Source organism: Diabrotica undecimpunctata, chromosome 4 (assembly GCF_040954645.1).
Source record: "Diabrotica undecimpunctata isolate CICGRU chromosome 4, icDiaUnde3, whole genome shotgun sequence".
Classification (NCBI taxonomy): domain Eukaryota; kingdom Metazoa; phylum Arthropoda; class Insecta; order Coleoptera; family Chrysomelidae; genus Diabrotica; species Diabrotica undecimpunctata.
In genome coordinates this window covers 110,851,485-110,874,229 of record NC_092806.1, presented here as the reverse complement: position 1 = coordinate 110,874,229, position 22,745 = coordinate 110,851,485, and the positions used below count along the sequence as shown (strand labels likewise).

At 32.7% G+C, this 22,745-nt stretch overlaps 1 long non-coding RNA gene across 1 annotated transcript in view; it reads left to right on the top strand.

The window, feature by feature from the left end:
- Positions 1-687: 687 nt before the first annotated feature.
- LOC140438346 (uncharacterized) overlaps positions 688-22,745 on the top strand; it is a 375,953-nt gene continuing 353,895 nt past the window's right edge. Inside the window, exons 1-2 of the long non-coding RNA XR_011950506.1 lie at positions 688-784; positions 12,682-12,728. This is a non-coding gene — a long non-coding RNA (uncharacterized lncRNA). The remainder of the gene's footprint in view (positions 785-12,681; positions 12,729-22,745) is intronic.

The following is a 22,745-nucleotide window of genomic DNA, read 5'->3' as shown; positions in this document are numbered from 1 at the left end:
CGCTCTATCTTCCGCTTCGTTTCCTTGGATTCCTATGTGCCCTACTGTTTTGCGACAAGCTATTTTCTTTTACATCTATGTAGTAGTAATATCTAGTAATATCCGTTAATTACTGCTGTGTTGAATACCACTTTTGCTTTGTTTCCCCAAAAATATTTGTTAAAAATGTACTTCTAACCAAACTTTACATTGACAATGTCAAACAATTTTCACGTTATTTAGCATGGTGGCTAGACTAGTACCGAGCAGTAAATTTATGCGATTCCATGGCCTATCTCAATTTTTTTTTGAGGGTGTAGGTATATTTGCTTTACACTTATAAATGGTACAAGTGAAGTTGTAGTCTAAAATTATTTCAAAACAGCTAAGTTCAAAACCCGGATGACCCTTACTTATTAAATACGACATCTTTGACCATAAAATCTAAACTATCGATGATATAATGATACTATTAAAATATAATCTTCCAAACTAACCTGATAACCGATTGTAAAAATACGTTGTATTTGCAAGAGGCCGAATTTCAATTTCAAATTCAATTCTTGTCAATACAAAAGATGCTAGAAATATTTTATCAAATAATATTGAATGTTTATAATTTGATAAGCACTCCCGATTTCTGCAATATTAAACAAATACTTTATTTTATATTATTAGAAACATATTCTTTTGTACCTGAATTTTAAGGTTAGTTTACAAATACTTTAATTTCGTGAACCACGTTGTGCGGCTAGTTAAGTGAATAGTAGGTTAATTAGGCTGGATAATTAATTACAGAAAGATGGTAAGTAAATATTAATGATTGTTATGTATTCTGTTTAATATTCTAAAATATTTTATTGAAAACCGGCTGCTTTTATCTTATGTCAATCTCTATGGTGTTGGTTGAAAAAGTTTATGCTTCTTATTTTGGTATTGTTTTCGATACTAATAAGAAAAAGCAAATATCACTCTTTATTTATTGTTTTTATTATTTGGTATCTTTGTCTATTTTTCGCAATACTTCCATGTTCGGATTCTTCTATGCCCATGCCATTCTAAGCATCCTTCTGTAACAACACATTTTAAATGAATATAGCTGATTTATGTTTTCTTGCTATTAAGTGTCTGCTATTAAGTCCATATTCTAGTATCGAAAACACCTAACATGTCAGTTCTAATTTAAGACTTTTATTACAGAGAGTTGTTTTTATTTTTGTTTTATTTCTGTTGTTTGATCATTATTTTCTGAAATCAAGGTTCCAGATGTCTTTATTTTTCAACCCTTTCTATCGGTACATATCCCAAATGTATGTTTGTATATTTGTTTTCTTTGGTATTATCATATATTTAGTCTTTTTTATATTCATTTTTTATCCATATTTTTCACAGAAACTCCATAATCACGATGTCATGGGTATATCTTATGTTGTTGATAGTTATTTCGTTAATTATTATTCTTTTACTTTTAGATAGTAATGCCCCTATTTACTGTATACATTGAATAGTAATGGAGACATAATACATCCCTGCCTAACTCCTCTCGTGATTTTAATTTTTGAACTGGTTTCGTTATCTATTACAATTTTCGCTCTTTCATCCAGTAAAAGTTTGTTATTCTCCGTAATTATTAAGTCAGTTTGTCTATGTTTTTTGTCTTTAGAATTTAAAATAATTTTTCATATCTTATTTTGTCAAATGCTTTTTCAAAATCAACGTAACAAACATGCACATCGACATTTATATCCATGCATTTTTAACTATCGCAAAAAACGCCTCTCTGGTTCTTACTACGTTTCTGAACCTAAAATGATTATCACCTTCTACCAGTTTTTTCTTATACGATCTGTATTATTTTCAAGAATAATTTAAGAATATGACTTATTAATGATACTGTTCTATATTCACTGCAATCTTTAGCGTTTGTATTTTTAGGGATAGCCCAAAAGATGGAGAGTAGTCATTGTTTCGGTATATGTGAAGTTTTGTATATTGTGTTAAACAAGTCTACTGTAATGTCTAAGGTTTCATCGTTTATGCATTTTAGGCTTTTTAGATGGATTTGGTTTGCTTTGCCATCTTTGCTGGTTTTCTTCTTCTTTAAGTACCGTCTCCTCTAAGGAGGTTGGTAATCATCACAGCTATTTTAACTTTTGAGATTGCAGCTCTGAACAAGTCGACGGAATTGCAATTATACCGCTTTCTCAGATTGTTGAGCCAGCAGATGCGTCTTCTTCCAATATTTCGTTTTCCCCGTATTTTTCCCTGCATTATAGTTTGTAGCAACACATATTTATCCCCTCTCATAACGTGGCCGAGATATCGTAACTTTCTTATCTTAATCGTATTCCTGATTTCCATTTCCTTTGTCATCTTTCTGAGGACCTCAACATTTGTTATTCGGTCCACCCAACTTATTTTTAATATTCTTCGGTAGGTCCACATCTCGAATGCTTTAAGTCGATCGCTCACCTCTTTCTTTAAGGTCCAGGCCTCCACCCCATACAACAGCACCGAAAACACATATGAACGTAATATTCTTCTTTTGAGTTTCAAACTAAGGTCTCTACTGCATGATACTTTTCTCATCTTATTAAATGTTGCTCTAGCTTGTCCAATTCTAATTTTTATTTCTTCTGTTTACTCGTTATTTTCGTTAATAATCGTACCAAGATATCTGTATTTTTTTACTTTTTCTATTTGAACCCCTCTTATGTTTAAAATGTCTTGTTGTTGTGTTTTGGAAATTGTTAATGCTAATTATTTTTGTTTTATTAGCATTAAGCGTTAATCCGCTTTCCTCACTAGCATTTACTACATTATCTAAAAGTGTCTGTAGATCTTGTATATTCTCTGCAATTAGTATAGTATCGTCGGTATATCTGATATTGTTGATGGGTCTGCCGTTGACTTTTATTCCAATTGTTACATTTTCGAGTGATTTTTTAATTTTTTCTTCTGAATATAGATTGAACAATAAGGGGGAGAGTATGCAACCTTGCCTTACGCCTCTTTTTATCTCTACTTCCTCTGAAAGTTCTTTGCCTACTCTGACTTTTGCTGTTTGGTGTAAGTAGAGATGAGATTGCTGTTTTGAATGCCATTTTAATTTCATCTTTTAAAATCATTAACCCCGTAACCGGTGAGGTGCAATTTCAGTTACATTGAGCGTGATGTGGAGTTCCACGAACACTTCAAAAAAAAATTCATTGAAATAAGTTACTACTAAATGAACTTTATTCGCTCATGGTTATATAAGTGTTATATAAAAAAAATTAAAATACCTTTATTTTACAATAGTACTGGAATTTCTCCTTATTGTAACAAGCCTCCACAATGTCATCAATTAAAAAAAAAGTGTTATTTTGCCAAGCTTAGAATATATTTAAGTTTTAAGAAAATACTAATAATATATATATATATATATATATATATATATATATATATATATATATATATATATATATATATATATATATATATATATATATAAGAATAAGAAAAAAGAAGTACTTGTGACTCGTTTGGAACAAATATATAACTGTTTTGGATGGGTTGGAGTCAATAATAGGGCTATTGGTTAACTATTTTTTTATTCTCGAGCTTTCAATTGTGTTTACAATTATTATCAAGAGCTAAAAAAGACAAAATACTTACAAGGTTGAACTAAAAAGAAAAAACAATTTTTGTTAACTTACCAAATAAAAATTAGTTTGGTAAGTAAAAATCACTGCTTACATGTTCAAAATATTTAATATAAAAATGTTTTGATCTAACAAATGTTTCTCCGAAAATTTTTATAATTTTGAAAACATTTTTTTTAATATAAAAATAATTGAATTTATAAATAAGTTCAAATAGCAACCAATTACAAATAGCCTCAATGTCATAAATGCCAACATAAAATTTTTATTTTTGACAATTATATTGCCAAAAGTAAAACTTCGTTTAAACATTCTTTTTTGTTTAGTAACAAAAAGAAGAAGATTTATTCACCCTTGACAGATGTCTGAAAGAATGTGACAGATATATGGAGAATTAAATATGACATTTTACAAGTTTTATATATAAATCATAAAGAAAGAATATAATTATAAATTTTACTTAAATTTTGAATTTCAGATCTTTTATTTAAACTCTTATCATTTTTGCTAATACAAACCATTTCCAAAAAAGTCCTTTTAAATTTATTACTTTCACTACATAAAATTTTAATGTTATCAAAATCCATAATATGGTCTTTATCGATTACATGTTCTGCCAAAGCACAAGATGGTTTTTTAATTCTGCAATCACTTTTGTGAGAAATAATGCGATTTGAAAGATTTCTTCCGGTCTCACCAACATATTCAGCCTCACACTGAGTACAACTAATGCTGTATACTAAATTCGTTTTTTCAAATTTGTCTATAGGATATTTAGTTTTAGAATATAAAGATGAAATAGTTTTGATGTTCTTATATATATATATATATATATATATATATATACATATATATATATATATATATACCCGGTATTTTTAGGCATCACGCCCTTCCGGTAGGGATCTATGGAGGAGTATCACCGAGCCGCAAGCCCTTATCTCTTGCCGTACTGCTCCACCATAGGCCGATCACACTGAGTACAACTAATGCTGTATACTAAATTCGTTTTTTCAAATTTGTCTATAGGATATTTAGTTTTAGAATATAAAGATGAAATAGTTTTGATGTTCTTATATATATATATATATATATATATATATATATATATATATATATATATATATATATATATATATATAAATATATATATATATACATATATATATATATATATATATATATATATATATATATATATATATATATATATATATACCCGGTATTTTTAGGCGGCACGCCCTTCCGGTAGGGATCTATGGAGGAGTATCACCGAGCCGCAAGCCCTTATCTCTTGCCGTAATGCTCCACCATAGGCCGATCAGACACCAGCATATTCTAGTTTAAGCCGCAGATTCATCTAGAATTTTAAACTGCTGCGTTAGACTTTTTGTTTTTCTGTACACCGAGCTGGGGACCGAACCCACGTCCATTGAACCACTCGCAGTGAAGCGAATGAGAAGCCGGCCGCCCAGTCCGCTTGGCTATCTGACCGAAATACTAATCAATAATTTTTATGTAAAAAATAAACAAATGTATAACAGGTGAACTATAGTAATTTTAAACAATATTTATTTTTGTTACGATTATTTTGAAGCACATTTTGTGAATATTTTCTTGCTACATGATAAACATAGAGGCTTTTTACAATCATAGCATAAGTAAAATGTCTTACTATGAAGCTTAGATGGGCATAAATAACAATATTTCTGAATCTCTAATATCGGATGTTTAGTTGTCTCTTTTTTTTTTCGGATGTAAACTTTACTGGTTTGTCCAGTGCAAGTATTCTTCTTATCGAGTTTGTTATATCTAAGCTAATTCTAGGATTTTCAAATCGTTTCCTCATAAAAGGTTCTGTCATGCTTTTCGCTTGTGCTTTTATGAATTTGTTTAGGGATGTATTTTCATTATTTTTGAAACAATTAGACAAGACAAATGCATTGACACAACTCATGTCTAATATTTGATTAAAAATATCCATTGGTCAACGTCAAGTTCTCCTTGATGAGCTGTAAATGCTGCATTTCTCATCTAGTGCATCAACGCCTCCTTTTGGTGAATTATAGAATGATATTATTTCAGATTTGTTACTCTCAACATCCGTAGCATGACAGTGTTGCATAGAGGAAATGAGGATTCCAGTCTTGTTTCTCTTAGGAATATATAGAACTAGCGTTTCATGTTTTGAAAATCCATATAATGCAGAACCGCCTTGTTTTTGTTTGTTTGCCTTAAATTTTATAGGTATCTGTATGTCTATCTGTAGAGTATGGAGGGCGAGTTAAGTTCCACAGCACTTAGGCCACAATTGACCCATTGTGCATCCTCCCAGGGAGCTGTCGCCCTTAGCTCATTGTCCATCCTGCCATTTCTAGGAAGGTGGACAAGTCACCAGGGGACACCAGAGACATCTCTCTTATGTGGGCAGGTGTGGGCCAGGACTCGCCGAACGCATACTATCGTATTAACGATAACTCCGGGCATTCACATAGGACATGCTCTACAGTTTCGTCTTCTCGTTCACACTTCCTACATAGAGGTGTGTCTGCTAGCCCCAGTGTGTGGAGATGTTTGCTTAGTTGACAATGACCAGTTAAAAAACCAACTGCCAAACGTAGGTTTTTCCTGGTCATTCCCAAGTACTTCTTTGATGTTGACTCTTCAAGGTTACTTAGTGTTACCCTGGCAAGTTTACATCCTTGCCCTTCTTCCCATCTTTTTACGGTTTGCGTATGGGAGTGACATTTGACAATTTCCGCGATTGTTGTAGTTGACCAACCAAAAAGATCCCCAGGTCCTAAAAGTCTTAGATGCTTAGTCTTAATTGGTCAGCAATGCGGTTGCCTTTATTCCTATTGTGTCCTTGAACCCACTTCAGGATGATGGTATTACCATTCGAAGCTTGAGTTCATAACTCGTGACACTCCATTACTAAACCTGATGTAACACGTGGTCTATTCAAGATTAGAAGCGCTTGTCTGCTATCTGTGCAGATCATTATAGTTTTCCCTGCTATACCTTTTTGGGTTATCTCTTTTGCGGCTATGGAAATACCAGTCAGTTTTGTCTGAACTACGCTGGCATTTTTGCACATACCCCACTTTATTCTTAGGTTCAGTGATCTGGAGTATATCCCGCATCCTGAGCCTTCTTTCAGTTTGGAGCCATCGGTGTATATGCAATAGGCATTTGCCACGTTTGTCTCGTACTGTCTTGTTTCAATTTTGTAGGGTTTGTTAAAGACAAACTTTGGTTGAATTGAGTCGCAGCCTGCCTGTAGCAGTGGTAGCGCATCCAGCTCTCCCCGCCAGAAAGTTCTTAATTGTCCCATTCCTACATCAAGATTTGCACCAGCTGAGCGCAGTCGCATCATTGTCACTAGCGCCACCTCTTTGACATATATATCTAGAGGCGTGATGCCAATGATCAACTCCATTGCAGCAGTTGGTGTTGTTTTCATGGCACCTGTTATATTTATGCAAGCCATCCGCTGAATATGGTTTAGGTTGTTAATCGCTGTTGCCTGTAGCACTTTTGGTACCCAAGCAACAGCTCCGTAAGTTAGCATTGGCCTAATGACAGCGGTGTAGACCCAGGCGATCACCCTGGGCGTAATGCCCCAGGTGCGTCCGACCGTTCGTCGACACTGCTCATAGGCAATATATGCTCTTTTAGCTCTACCATCTAAGTGTGAGTTCCATGTTAACTTCCTGTCAAGAGTAATACCAAGGTAATTCACCTCTTCAGAAAATATTAGACTGTAGTTTAAAATCCTTGGGGGTGTTAAGCCCGTGATTCTTCTTTGCTGGTCAAGAAGAATCTCTGTTTTCTTAGGATTTATTTTGGAAGGTATTTTCCTTGTTGATTTTATCATGTTTCCGATATAGGTAAAGCCTCTGGACTGTAACTCTTTTACTAGCTGAAGAAAAGAAAACCAATTATCTGCAGTAATGTTCCTATTGAACGCTAGAACCATCTAAGGTACGCTGATGACATCGCATTGATAACCGATAAAAAAGAAGAATTATTTGAAATGATGAAATAACTGGACGTAGAAGCTGGAAAGATAGGCCTTAATATGAGTTACAGCAAGACCAAAATCATAACAAATACAGACAAAGACATCACAATGAGGATCGGATAAAATAAAATCGAACAAGTTCAGGATTATAAAACTTAACAAAGAAAACTAAACAGCAGAGATAAAAAGACGAGTTAGACTGGCATGGGCTTCATTTGGCAAACTAAGCTACATTCTTAAAAACAAAAGATATCCACAGCATCTTAAGAACACACAGTATACAATTAATGCGTACTCCCTGTTCTCACTTATGGTTCCCAAACGTGGACATTTACAAAAGCAAACATGGACAAAATCATAAAAACCCAAAGAGCAATGGAAAGACAAATGTTGCACATAAGCCTAATGGATAAAAAGAGAAACGAGTGGATAAGAGAGAAAACAAAAGTGAGGGATGTTAGACAAGAAGTTGCAAAATTGAAATGGAGATTTGCCGGATACAATATAAGACAAAAAGAAGACCGATCGAACAAAATTCTTATAAGTTGGAGACCGTGGGAATATAAACGAAGTAGAGGAAGGCCTCAAATGAGATGGGCTGATAATATCAAGAAGCACGTGTGCTCTAAGGCCAATTAGATAGAATGTTCCTATTACTGCCAAATAAAAGTAAGTTTTGATAGAGGAATTACCGATTGTGTGGGTTTGGTTAATTTTCTTTCTGAATTAGACCAATTTAATCCGAACCTTTTCCGGTATATATATATATATATATATATATATATATATATATATATATATATATATATATATATATAGCCATTATCGGCAAATTGAGTTTTATCATCAGTTATCAACATCAGTTTTATGCCATTTTTTCGTAGCTTATTTAGTATGTACCTGCATAACTTGCACCGGTCCTCTAAACCCTATTAATATCCCTCGATGTATGCATTTTTTCCAATGGTAAATACATTTTGACAATTTTTAAAACACATTTAAAAATTTCCATATTATGACATTTTTCTGTCGCTGGTGTTTTTTTGTCTGTCTTTCCTAGATGTGGCATTATCAAACCTCAAGCAGTTTATCAAAACACTAAATCGTTTTCCGCTCATAACAGTCCTAAAAATCTCTCTTCCTGTTCCATCTACAGTAAACATTGTGTCAATGTTTACATCTGAAACATCTTCATCATTAGATTTACAGATACAGCGGTATATATTAATAGGCCCATCAAAGCTCGTATTTTAGTATTATCCCCATTTCTCAAATCTGTTCGTGTCTCTACAGTAAACCTTGTTCAAATTTTTCCAATTTTTATATTTGTTGCACTATAGTATTTATCATAGCTTCAGAGAAAAGAAGATTCCATATATCTTCTGGAGTGGCTTCATCTCCTAGAGTACGCAAGGCCTTTTAATCCTGATAGGATTATGACTATATTATCTTGTGGAGTTCGCACATTCTTTACAGGTTCATTTACCGCCCACTTTTGTTGATCTTTCCCATAATATTACTTTTTTCCAATTTTATCCTTATTCGCTTGGTCTAATTATTAGTCATCAATATTTTAATCATTTAAAAAAGATTGTTCATTATCATCACTTTCTCTTGTAGGACGATATTCATGTTATTCTTCAATACCATATCCATCGTCTATATCAGACAAGTCAGACTCTTCCTCATTATTCCATCTTAAAACAGTACTTTCAAAATTATTGTTTAATAGATTAACTTTTTTTGGTGTAGATACTAGGAACCAAATCCATCTAAAAATAACAGGTTTTACACAAAAACCTTTAATTTTATAACAAGATTGAAGGTCAGCGGAAAAAAGTTAAAACAACTTCTAAAGTACTAGGAGTCTGCGTGATTCCAGCTCACCGATTAGGGGTTAAAACTATACCATCTTGTACTTTTACTTCCACTTCAATTTGTTCTGTTCTATTATCTTTAAAGAACTTATTGATGTAGTCTGTCAATCTCTTTTATGTTTCCTTCGTATTCAATACTATTTTACTATTTGTATCTTTCAGTATTTTCTATTTTCTTTTTCTATTGTTGAAAGTTAATTTTTTAAATATTGTGCATATTTATGTTAAAACCAACACAACTCTTTCAAAACATTAAAAAGAGTACAACGCTCAAATATTCAGCGTACACTGGCTATCCAGGGAATAAAATTGAGTAAATTAATTAGGTATAGAATGAAAGTTTAAGATATATTTGACCAGCCATGAGATACTGGTTAAATAATTAATATTTTTGTTGAGTACGTTATAAAAAAGTTGAGTGTAGTTAAGTGATTTAGGTGTTTATAGATTTGTCTCTAGACAAAGATAGAAGTCCATTTCATCAAGAGAAGTATAACATAAGTCTTGTTGTACAGTTCCGAATTATGAGTATGTTTTAAATAAACAAATCAGTAATAACACGGTGTATTTTGGATACTTTATGCAATCCACTAAATATTGTCTCATATAATTAATACTACAAAATAAAATGGAAGACAGAAGTTGTGCTCGTAAACAATAGCATGGCAAAAGAATATTAGATAAGGGATCGGAATGTAATCCCCTTAATTGCTTAGAGTAGTAGGTAATAAAATGGATCGGATTAATTTGATTGTACACCCAAATAAAAACCTAAGCACAAGTAAAAGAAAAATAGATACGGTAATTAAATATTTCTAATTTTCCCGCTCTTTCTCATAATTATTTCTTGGAAAAATTGTTTTGATACAATTAACAGATTAACAGAGAAAAATTTATCATGTTTATAATTAAGTTGATGAAAGTACCTACCTTATGAAGAACAAGAAAATTTATAACTAAAAACATCCAGATTACGAGTCGCCCCTCTTTTAGAATTGGCCCATTCATCTTTTAGGTATAAGTCTAGATCTTGTAATATCACTCTACACTTTATTTGGACATTATTCAAAGTTTATACTATATTCTCTAATTTTAGTTATTTCGATGACTTTAATATCGGCCCGTTGTTTCTATGTACATTTGCTATTACTTTATTTACTACAAGAATTAAAATTTAAGTCAAATGTATGCCGTCGATATATAGTTTTTGTTTAAATTAGATAGATTTACGAAGGTAACTTTTATATTTTCAGAAATATATGTTTCTTAAAAGCTAGATTTAAAGTAAAGTAATATCTAAACCTTGCTTTCATTACTAATGAGCAGATTGGTGGGTTTTAAACCAAGAAACTGAATATTAATTTAATGAATTGTCGATGGACATTTCGACTTATTTGAAATTTTCATGAGGTCTCTTCGATCTTAAATCTTCTTTTAATTCAGTTGGAAAATTCGGTATGTTTACACTTTTAATAGTACTGCGTCTAATTAGCGTATATCTTTTAGATAGCAACTACCCATAAAGAGAGTACGTCTCAGAGTCAACAACCTCAATTGGGAGTCTTCCGCTGCCATGCAGTAAATCTGTTTAAAACTTCATCATCATATGAAGTTATCATATGATGTTGATATCAAATGGCGAATTAGAGTAAATGAAACCAAGTCAACACATGTAACCTTTAAAATGAATCGAGGTGAATGCCTTTCACTCACACTCAATGGCAAGCAATTAAGTAAGGTAAACGACACAAAATGCTTAGGTTATCTTGACAAACGACTAATCTGGCAGAAGCAAATCTTTATCAAAAGAAAACAACTGAGCATTAAAGTTAGACATAGGTACTGGTTAATTGGTCGAAACTCTAAATTAATATTGTATAAGAAACTGCTTATATACAAGACGATCCTTAAGCCCATATGGACATATGGTATTTAGCTATTGGGCACCATAGTAAAGTGAATTGCAGAGTTCAAATACAAAGCGATCTGTCACAATTGCAAGATTTTATGATACAAAACTATCACAAGAAAGACAGGGGAAGAAAGTAGACGCGTTGGCGTGTCTTCAGTTTAATATAGCGTTACAAAAGACCATAAGTGATGCCAAGCTACACAATAAACGAATAATATTGAATAAAACAACACAGGAAAAACCAAAGTGTTGGTGTCGATTCAGAATAACAGAGACAGAGCTAGACCCAGAGCATATTCCACTAAAATTGAAAGTTTACCTATCTGTGTTCCTTATAACAAGCGATAATAGCACAACTGTAGAATTAAAACGAAGGATGCTGCTAGCAAACAAATGTTATTTTGAGTTGAACAAGTAGCCAAAAAAAATTAAGCTATCATACCAAAGTAAAAATATATAGAACGATTATCATACTGGTGCTTTCATATGGGTCAGAAACATGGACCATCTTCAAAACAGATGCAAATCGTCTGCTCTTTGAAAGATACTAATGGGAATAAAGGGAATCTTTAAAATGGTATTAGGAGAAGTTGATATAATTTAGAGCTGTACGAGATGTATATAGAAATAATAGTAAATGGTAGAAATATAATATCTGATATAAAAATAGCAAAATGTCAAAAGCAAATAAAAATTACCCAAGCAGGCAAACCTTATTATTGATATCAGTAGGAAATATGAGTAACAATAGACCAAGACTAAGATGGAGGGATGTTGTGGACGATGACGCAAGGAAGATCGGCGCTGTAAACTGACAACTACTGCCGATGAACAGAAACGACTAGCGAAATAAACTGCTGAAAGTAGAGACTCAATTAGGGCTTTGAAGATGATGATGATTATTGAGTTTTCTTTTACTTTTATTAATACCTAGATTCTTATTTCTGGCACTTTCTTCTTCTCCTTAGGTTCCTTTCTGCCCATTGCTATTGCAGCGAACGCTAGACTTTTACGTTCGGTTCCTTAAAGCCCATTTTTTCTGCGTTTCTTTTCAAGGATCAAATCGAACAGTAAACTAAGGACCTTAAAATCTGTTATTATTCACGAGATTTATTAAATTGTATATTTAGCTAATTTTGCGAAGGTTTATATTAAACATTAATTTATATTAATGAATATTAACCCCCTTTAATAACAAACCTTAAATTTTTAAAATTAACAACACTGCACTTAATTTTTTTTCAGAGTTCCGTCGTGGCGGAAGAATATTTTCCAGAAGACATGAGTATTCGGTAAGTTTTTTATTTTTATTATTTACTAACAGAAAATCAAAGCGGTCTTATACCTCAACGGATTTAAGAAACTCACTAAAAAGAGTTTTCAAAAAATCAACATCACCTACGATTACAATGGGTTTAAATTTTTTTAGATGTGTTTAAAATAGTTTTTCAAATTATTTAAATATTTAATACAACTCTACTTAAAGGGTTTACAATCGACCAGTTAAATATAATAAAAATGTGATGTTATCTCATAGACACAGGTAAAGATTGGAAATAGAACATCAACGCCATTTAGTATAACAACACGACTCAGATGCAGAAACCCTTTGTCGCCGATGCTGTTCAGTTTCTACCTTGGAACATGCAAGTAAAATATCATCGCAGTTGACAAAGGTTATTACCAATCACGGTTAAAAACTGATGTTGGTCTTTGCTGATGACATAGATACAGTTGGTCAATCTATAAGAGACGTAACTCACTCAGGTCACCGAATAAATGAAGAAGAGACCAAAATCCATGGTAGTAAGCAAAAATCGAAGGCCTAAAATTAGATAGAACATAACTCTTAATGATCACAACTTCAAAATAGTAAAGGAGTTTAAGTATCTTGCAGCAGTAATCACAGATGACAACCATATAGAAAAAAACTCAATAAGAATAACTGATGGTAATAGAGCATTATACTCTTTTTTAACACTATTGAGATCTACTTTGTTAAAAATGCAATCTAAACTAATACTTTACAAGTCAGTTATTACAATTAGTACAACTATTCGCACAGTTGTTGCTTATGACAATGAAACCTGGACACTTAATAAACGGCAAACAAAACAGCTGCTAGTATTTGAATGAAAGATTCTTAGAATGATATTTGGCCTTCAAAGAGACGAACTAATAGTGGATTAAAGAAGAGCCGTAAAGCTGAATTGGTACTCGGTATGGCAATGAAAACATAATCACACAAATAAAAGCCAACCGAATAAGATGCGCAGGTCAAGTGGTTAGATCGCAGGACTCCAGTCAACTACCTGGAGAGTGGGATTATTGTGCCTGGACCATAAAATTATAGTAAATTTAAAAAAAATATCGCATGATAAAAACTAATCGTCAAATTTAATTTTTGATATTGTTTAATAATTGTTCCTATGAAAATATTGAACTGAAAGTTCAACTTAAAATCAAAATATTATTTAAAATATGAATACTCACTTGTGACTTCCTAATATGAATACTCCTAAAAACTTAGGAGTTTGGTGGTATTAAAGTTTATGCCTATCTTCTAATCACAACTATTTGAGCTGTTAATGAAGCAGAACAGGCTTTATACATATAGGTCGGATATCGAATTAACCATTGTCTAAAGTTAGCTTCATTTTACTAAGACTTTCGAAATTATGTGCTGTTTTAGTATTGAGGCGAATTTTCTTTTTCGATGAAGTATTTTTATCATCTGGTGGTTCATTCATACTTTGATCAATTAAACACGAGATCTTCTATCAACTATAATTTTATTATCTTTAGTTGAATTTTAATATACGCATTTTTATTGTAAGTATCAAATTTAAATATACTATTAATGTATCTGAGTTTTTACTAGTACATAAGTGATATAATAATATATAATATCAAGTATATGGTTTAATTCCAGACTCAGCACTCCCGATAAAATTAAAGTATATAAACCTCGATTGTGATGATTTAATGTGAATTATAGTCCAATAATATCTTGAAAAAGATTAAGCACTCCTTCAACAAAAACTTTAACCGTGAACTGTTGAATTCCAAATACAAAAAAAAATACAATTAATAGACGAAAAACAGTAAAAAAGGAAAATACGGTTGCACGTTTCTCATACTGGGTCCCGCCCGGGCAGTTTTTTTAACATGTCCTACAAAACATATTGTAGGAAATTATGTTAGGCCTCTCCATTTAGTGTTCTGGGTAATTCATATGGTCCTATCAAACGATTGTTAATTATTCCAGCCCTTAAATTTATGCTAAATTTTCGTTGAAAATTTGTCCTACGTATTAAATAATCGTTCTCGTCACCCCATATGTGGCAATTATGAAAATTATACACATTGTTTCTCGTGAAACATGCTTCATCCGCACATACCACTTTAGATGGATTCAAGATCTCTGAGGAGTGTATCTTGAAATCACCTACAAAATGTTAATTTTAGAGGAAGATCACAATGTTGTAAATCTTGTACTCTTTGATAGTGGTATGGATGTAGAAGTTGTTCCCTAAATGTTCTATGAACAACGTTTTTTGACATTCCAATATACATAAATTCCCGACATAAATTTGGACAGCTAAATTACTGTTACACTGCGCTTCTCCATAAATAATCAACATATCATTCTGCACATGGATCGAAAACAATTTCACGGTGACACTAAACACGATTGTTCTAAACTATCTATTTACTAAAGTTGTGAATGGACCATAAGCTCCAGTATAAATATACATTTAAAAACTCCAGGGGGCATAAATCTATGATTGATTTTGTAGTCACTAATAGAAAAATCCATCCAAAACAAATTCTAGATATTCGAACTTTAAACTCAGCAGACGCAGGTATGAACACAAGCTAGTACTAGCAAAGATAAGAATGAAAATAATACCAAAACATTTTCTACAGGAAATCACTGAGGAAAAATTCAATATAGAATCATTGTGGAACGACTCTACAAGAGAAATGTACTGAAGGAGGCTAGCACAGAAAATACAGCTGAAACAAATAGACGACATCGAAGAAATAAACGCGAGCTGGGAGAAAATTAAAAACAACATTGAAGAAGCAGCAATAGAAGCTCCAGGAAAACTCAAAGTCATACTGAACAAAAGAAACAACAACAATACACCACGGTTCAGAAAAGAAATAAAAGAGAAATGTAAAGAGAAACGAGAGGCCTACACGAAGTACAAAACATCAAATACCCCAAAATACCGAGACACCTATAGAAGAATACGAAATGAAACAAAGCAGTTGGTAAGAAGAACAAAAAATGAACACTGGGAACAGTTTACAAAAAGGATGGAAAGCGACTTCTACGGTACACAAAAACAAATGTGGAGATTCATAAGAAACCAACAGAAAGAAATGGCAGAAGCGAAAGAATACAATAACATACCAGCAAACGAATAGGAAAGATACTCGACGGAACTGTTTAACCCTTAATAAGACATTGATAAGGAGAATTAATTTGTTTGTTTATATACTTTTGTATCTAAAGGAGGTAAATAAAATATATTTTTGTTGAAATATAAAATAATTTGAAAAAGTAATAAAAAAATAGTGGTGGGAACTATTTTCCCGTTGTTCTTTAAAAAAATTTTGTAGGTGGGAAATTAATTACCCTTATACAGTTTGTGAAACAATTTATTAATTCAAAAATACAAAAATGCATATATGGGTGACAAAACTAATTTAGGTCTCAACTACAGCAGTGTGGAATGATTTAAAACATTGTTTTGGGCATAAAGCTACTTGACAATAACTACATATAATGTTCGTTCGTTTTTCTTCTTTTTTTGTTGAGCAAAATCTGCATCTTGTATAATTTTTTTGAACATCTGGTAAATGTGGTCCTACATTTCTCAGCCGAATTTCGTCTGGAACACCAAAGTTGCTCGTTTTTTTATTTTTAAATATCACAGGTCGAGATGCCTTTACTGTAAAGTCACATATGAGAGCTCTTCCAAGGCGAAGCCTAAAATCCTTGTGAGAAGTATTTTGTTGATCATGAATTCTTGTGTACATAATATATGCATTAATTACACTTGCATCTAAAAGAAAGAAGAACACTCTCATCCACGATTTTCTAGACTTCCTGCTTATGGGATATGATGCCCTAAAGTGGTCAAAGTGATCAACTCCTCCCATGTTTAGTGTATAATCTGCAATAACTTTTGGGCACATTATATCTTTCTTTGTGCCATCTCTTTGTGTACGTTTTATCATGGTTACTTCATGTGGTTGATTAGCAGTTGTAATAACCGTGACTTCTTAGGTATCCAACCACTTTATTGCTGTTATAGGGCCACTGCTCAAACAATAGAATTCATTCTTTCGAAGTTTTTCATTTTTGGTTTGCTTTTTCCTCATGAAATCGGGCAAACCTTTGCGATTAGGTCTAACTGTACCTATAGCATACAGCTGTTTAGCATATAAATCTTCCAACAGTTTGCAACTCGTAAAAAAGTTATCAAAAACAACCAAAGATTTGTGTGGTATATCTTGGCATAATTCAGTTACAACCTTGTATCCCAAGCCATCATTTTCAATGCCTTCAGTTTTTCCAATATAGATAATAAACTGGTACAGATACCCAGTAATAGCATCACACTTTGCCCAAATTTTATAACGCTTAATCGGCTTCTTGGGCATATACTGTTTGATAGAACTACGTCCTTTAAATTTCACCATACATTCATCAATAGAAAATCGACTTCCAGGTTTGGCTTGTTCTTTGAAAACTTCATTTAGTCTATCTATAAATGGTCTTAGCTTATACAGTATATCAGAGTTAGGTGAACCTATCTCTGCAGCTGCTGAATTGTCATTTAGATGGATATTTTCTATTAATTTTTTGAACCTGGTTATTGTAAAAGCTTTGGAGATAACAGGATTATTATAAAAAGGATCACGTGACCAATATAAATCTTTGTCTGGTACAGGGTGCAGTCCCATTAAAATAAAAACACCTAGCAATGCCCTTATTTCTTATTGGCTAGTGTTTTTGTAATTTTTGCTGTCTTTTTGTACAGCATATAAATTCGTTTGAGCAACAATTTGTTCTATTAGATCACAAGGGAAGAAATTCTCAAAATAAAATATTGGTTGACTTTTATGGGTGAATTGAACATTTGACTGTAACACAGGCTCAATTCTGCTATTAATAACATCTCCATCGGACTTACCGCAAACAGAAGTAGATGGGGATGGTATAAAAATGTCATCATCATCATCAGTGTCGAGATCAACATCAGACCAATCTTCTTCTAATGCAGCAAGGAGTTCACGTTCTGATAATCCCCTTCTTGAATTCATAATCCTAAAATATAACAGAAATTTTAATGTTTCTGGTGCATGACTTTTGCGTTTTTTTTTTATGGAATTGGATAAGGGGAATAATTTTCCCACCAACTTCAAAGACAAAAATAACTATCTTTTCATAAATTTGTATAACAAATTACAATGTATTTAGCTTGACCAAACAATATATATATATATATATATATATATATATATATATATATATATATATATATCAATAATACAATAACTTTGTACTTACCAGAATTTTTGGAGCCTATTCACCAAATAATTTGCAAAATTGTAACAAAAATCAACTTTTAGCGGCAAGAAATATCATAACCTATGAAAATCTAGTTGTCGATTGTCAACTAAAAATCAGATCCATGGAATAACTGTCAGAATAGTTGGTGTATTTATACATGAAATGAATACGTAATATCACAAAATTCAACATTCTGTGTATTGACAGCGACAATCGAAATTTGGCGGCAAAGTAAAGTGGGAAATATGTTTCCGTTATCTTATTAAGGGTTAAAGCAAAGGAAAATAATAATTAACACAATAACGTACCTGAATTAAGACACGAAATGGAAATCAGTTTTCAGCAAGTAGAAATAGCCATAAATTCACTCAAAAATAGAAAGTCACCAGGACCAGACGAAATAACCAACGAGCTTCTAAAACACGGAAGAGAAAGTATAACCCTAAAGATGACAAAACTTATACAAAAACTAATATTGCACTGCAAGATACCAGACGCATGGAGAAACAGCTACCAATGTTTAAGAAAGGAGATAAAAAAGACCCCAAAAATTATAGAGGTATAAATCACTGAACACCGCACTTAAGCTTACCACAAAAGTCCTAACCAATAAAATTGATCAACTAACAACATTATCAGATGAACAACAAGGATTCAGATCCGGAAGATCCTGCGTAGACGCCGTATTTGTACTAAGACAAATCACAGAAAAGGCCATCGAGTACAATAAACCAGCATATTTATGTTTTATAGACCAGACAAAGGCTTTCGATCACATCCAAGTCGAAGACATCTTACACCTACTGTATAAGAAAAACATACCAATCAATATTATACTAACCATCGAAAACATCTACGTCCATAATCGAATACAGGCAAAGGTAAATGGAAAACTAACACAGTGTATACCAGCACAAAGCGGAGTGAGACAGGGTGACTCGTTAAGAATACTTCTCTTTAATGTACTAATGGATGAGATAATACAAGCAGTACGTAAAGGTCATGGCTACAGAATGGGGAACTAAGAAATCAAAATATTATGTTATGCAGACCACGCCGCATTAATCGCCGAGACATAAGACGAGCTCCAAAGATTAACGCACATCTTCAATACAACAGCCAAGACATACAATACGATAATATCAGCAGAAAAAACCCAATGTATGACAACATCTAAATACCCACTACGTTTTAAAATCGAAATTGATGGGAAGATAATAAATCAGGAAGCAAGGTCTAGATATCTGGGAATAGATAGAGCTAGTTACGGAGATGTTGAAGAAGACAGGAGTACGACAACAAAGCTTAAAAGCAAGTAAAACGGCGGGATCTCTTAATGACACAATCTGGAAGAAGAAATACCTAAGACACAAAAACAAGAATCTATAAATCAGCAATTAGACCTATATTAACATACACTTAGACAAGACCTGACACATCTAAAACGAGACGACTACTAGAAACAACAGAGATGAAAATACTCCGACGAATATCAGGGAAAAGTCTGTTGGATATAGAGAGAAGCGAAAACATAAGAAGAGCATGCAATATAGAAGACATAAATGGATAGGTGACAAAACGGAAACGGGAGACGAAGAAGTAGTGGCCAAGAAAGAGGTGGTGTGATAATTTAAACAATTTAGGAGGCTAATATTGAAGAAGAAGCAGACTAAAAGCCTATAAACAAGAAGGAAGCAGAAAAAGAAGAAGTGACTGCCTACGTTTAGGTTTTCGTACTGCACGTAGTTGACAGATTTCTTTTTGATACCAAAATTTATTTTCGTTTTTTCCTCAAACGGTTGAGTTTAGAAAAAAATGTATAGGACTTTTTTGCTCTACATGGTGCCTTCTACCTATACCTTTAAGAAACGTATATATTAACAATATACTATCTAGCAAATACGTTATATTTTAAGAAACGATTACTAACAACTAAGAAGTAATTATTTTCTAGTTAAATTATCACTTATTTTTTTCCGACCTTATTATTCATCTTAATAATAAAGTTTATTGTTTCTCCTTGTATAAAATATCCTCTAAAATCGGATCTGTCGCAGTTTATTTTAGTTTACCTAATTGTGTAAAGGAAGCTCGGTGGCTCATTTGACGGCACCATGTGGGGTCGTTGAAATCGAAGAGAATACACATGTGAGCGACTAAGTGAGACGATTACTGTTTAAAGGGAACGACAGAGAAGGGAATACAGCGAATGTGTGTAAGGTTAATGAGAGGGCCGACCGGGCCCAGAGAGGATGGCCTGAGAACCTCATTATGGACCATGTTTCAATGTTACGCCGACAGATTTAGAGATTCAGACTGAAAGACAACGGGCGAAAGTTAAAAGATAGAACTTTAAGTGATTTTGAGTGTTTAATACTAATTTAAAAATTTGAATTCTTTAATATAATTTAATATAATAATAATAATCGTAATGTACGATTTTTTTGTCTCATGTGGTAATATTGTTGCTCTATTTAATGGCATTACAGCAAAAAAAAATAAAAGAAATATGAACACTGAAATCCCTTCCCAATGATTGGATGATTGGAATACTTTGCACCATACACAAAAAAGGAGATATCCTTGAATGCTCTAACCACAGAAGAATTACGCTTCTAAATGCAGGGTTTAAAATATTTTCCACAGTACTATGTCACCGTATGGCACCAAATATGCAGAACGGATAGTAGGAAAATACCAGGCTAGTTTCAGAGGTGGACTACGCCAAGGAGACCCTCTCTCCTGTACACTGTTTAATCTCGCTCTGGAAAAATAATACGTATGTCACAAATCACAACCATTGGTTCAATATATAATAAGTCATTGCAAATATTTGCCTATGCTGATGATATCCATCTTGTTGGAAGAACGGAAAACGCTCTACAAGAGACGTATTAAAAAAATCAGCTAGAAAAATGGGTTGAATAATAAACACCAACAAAACGAAGTATATGAAAATAAGCACACAACCACAAATCCTACAACCACTTGTTATAGAAAACGACGTCATCGAAGCAGTGAACAAATTTGTATACCTAGAAGCGCTCCTTAACTCTGAAAATAATACCAGCGCAGAGATTTGCACGGCCAACAGATGCTATTTTGGGCTCAATCTCTTCCTTAAATCTACAATTATATCAAGAAATACAAAAATAAATACTACAAAACAATAATACGCCCAGTCCTAACATATGGTTCAGAGACCTGGACTCTACCAAAAGTAATGAAAACATGAAAGGATGTTTAAAAAAAAAGTACTAAGGCGAATCTATGGAGTAGTGAATGACAATGGAGTGTGGAGAAGACGATACAACTTCCAACTTTATAGAATATATCAGGAACCAGATATCGTAAAACATATTAAGATAGGACGTCTGAAGTGGATAGGATATGTAATGCTGATGGAACAAAATGATCCAGCTAGCAAAATACTTCTTTAATAGACCTATTGGCCAGAGAAGAAGGGGCAGATCCAGAACAAGGTTCCTTGATAACATCGATGAAGACATGAGAAATATAGGAGTACGTGCTTGGCGGAGAAAGGTTATAAATAAGGATGACTGGAGAGAAATTCTTGAGGAGGCTAGATAATGATATACCAAGGTTGGTATATAAATTCAATGGACAATTGTTAAATTTAAGTAAGTCAAAATGAGTATATTATACTTATTTCAATGTGTTTCAGAATTTTTCAGTATCAGTGATCTCAGAAATCAGTACAGATAGTTTTCTACAAGTTGCTAAATTTTTTTTTAAAACAGTAAATTTTAACACTTATGGTATCTTATACCGTTTCCCCCGTTTTTGTCTTTTATATCGTATTTTTTACTAGTTACTCTTAAGAACAGTATCAATATAGCTGTTATTCCATAAATTTTTCTTCAATTTATCGTACAATTCATCAATTCCTATTGATTTTGCTGTGGTTCTTTTACTTTTCGGTTAATGTTTTTTTAATGTATTGGTGATCATGTGACAGTTTTACCAATGGATGAACATCATTTAATTATTTAGTCGACATTTACTTTATAAAAAATATTTGCCATGTCAAAGAATGTGAATAATCTTCTCTGCAAGTCTGAACACAATACAGAACACCTCTTGACAAGCATATTAACGAAGATAATATTCTAAAGCTACTGGTTTTCCGGTTAAACCGATCTTAGAACATAATCTTAGATAGTCGTAACTAGGCAGAAATTATTAGCAAATATCGCCGTATAATACTTTAATTACAGTCTAATTAGCATAAAAATGATTTTGTGCTGGGGCTATTGCAAAGATAACAGATATGTTAATTGGCGTATTATGTAATTTTAAACAGATGACAGAAATGCAGTTATTCAATATACGAGAGTTTCATATATTATTGTATCAGAAGAACGTTAAATATTTAGTTTTTACGCGTTAAAACAACATGGGACAGTTATTTGTATTAAATGTATACCCGTTGTTTTCACCATAATCCTTATAAAGTAGATAAAGTAACTTAATGTCCATAATAAACTGCTTGATATTGGCAATTGGCAAATGGTAATTTTAGTTTTGGAAACAGCTACAGAAAAGATTTCTGAGGATAAGCGGTCAAACTATCTCTTGATGTCGACTTGATGAGTTCTAGCATCTTCCTACTTCTAATATGATGCGGAGTAATTGATATCTTTCACCTCTTAACACATAATCTAACTGTCATATTTTTCTTTCTATGATCGTGCTC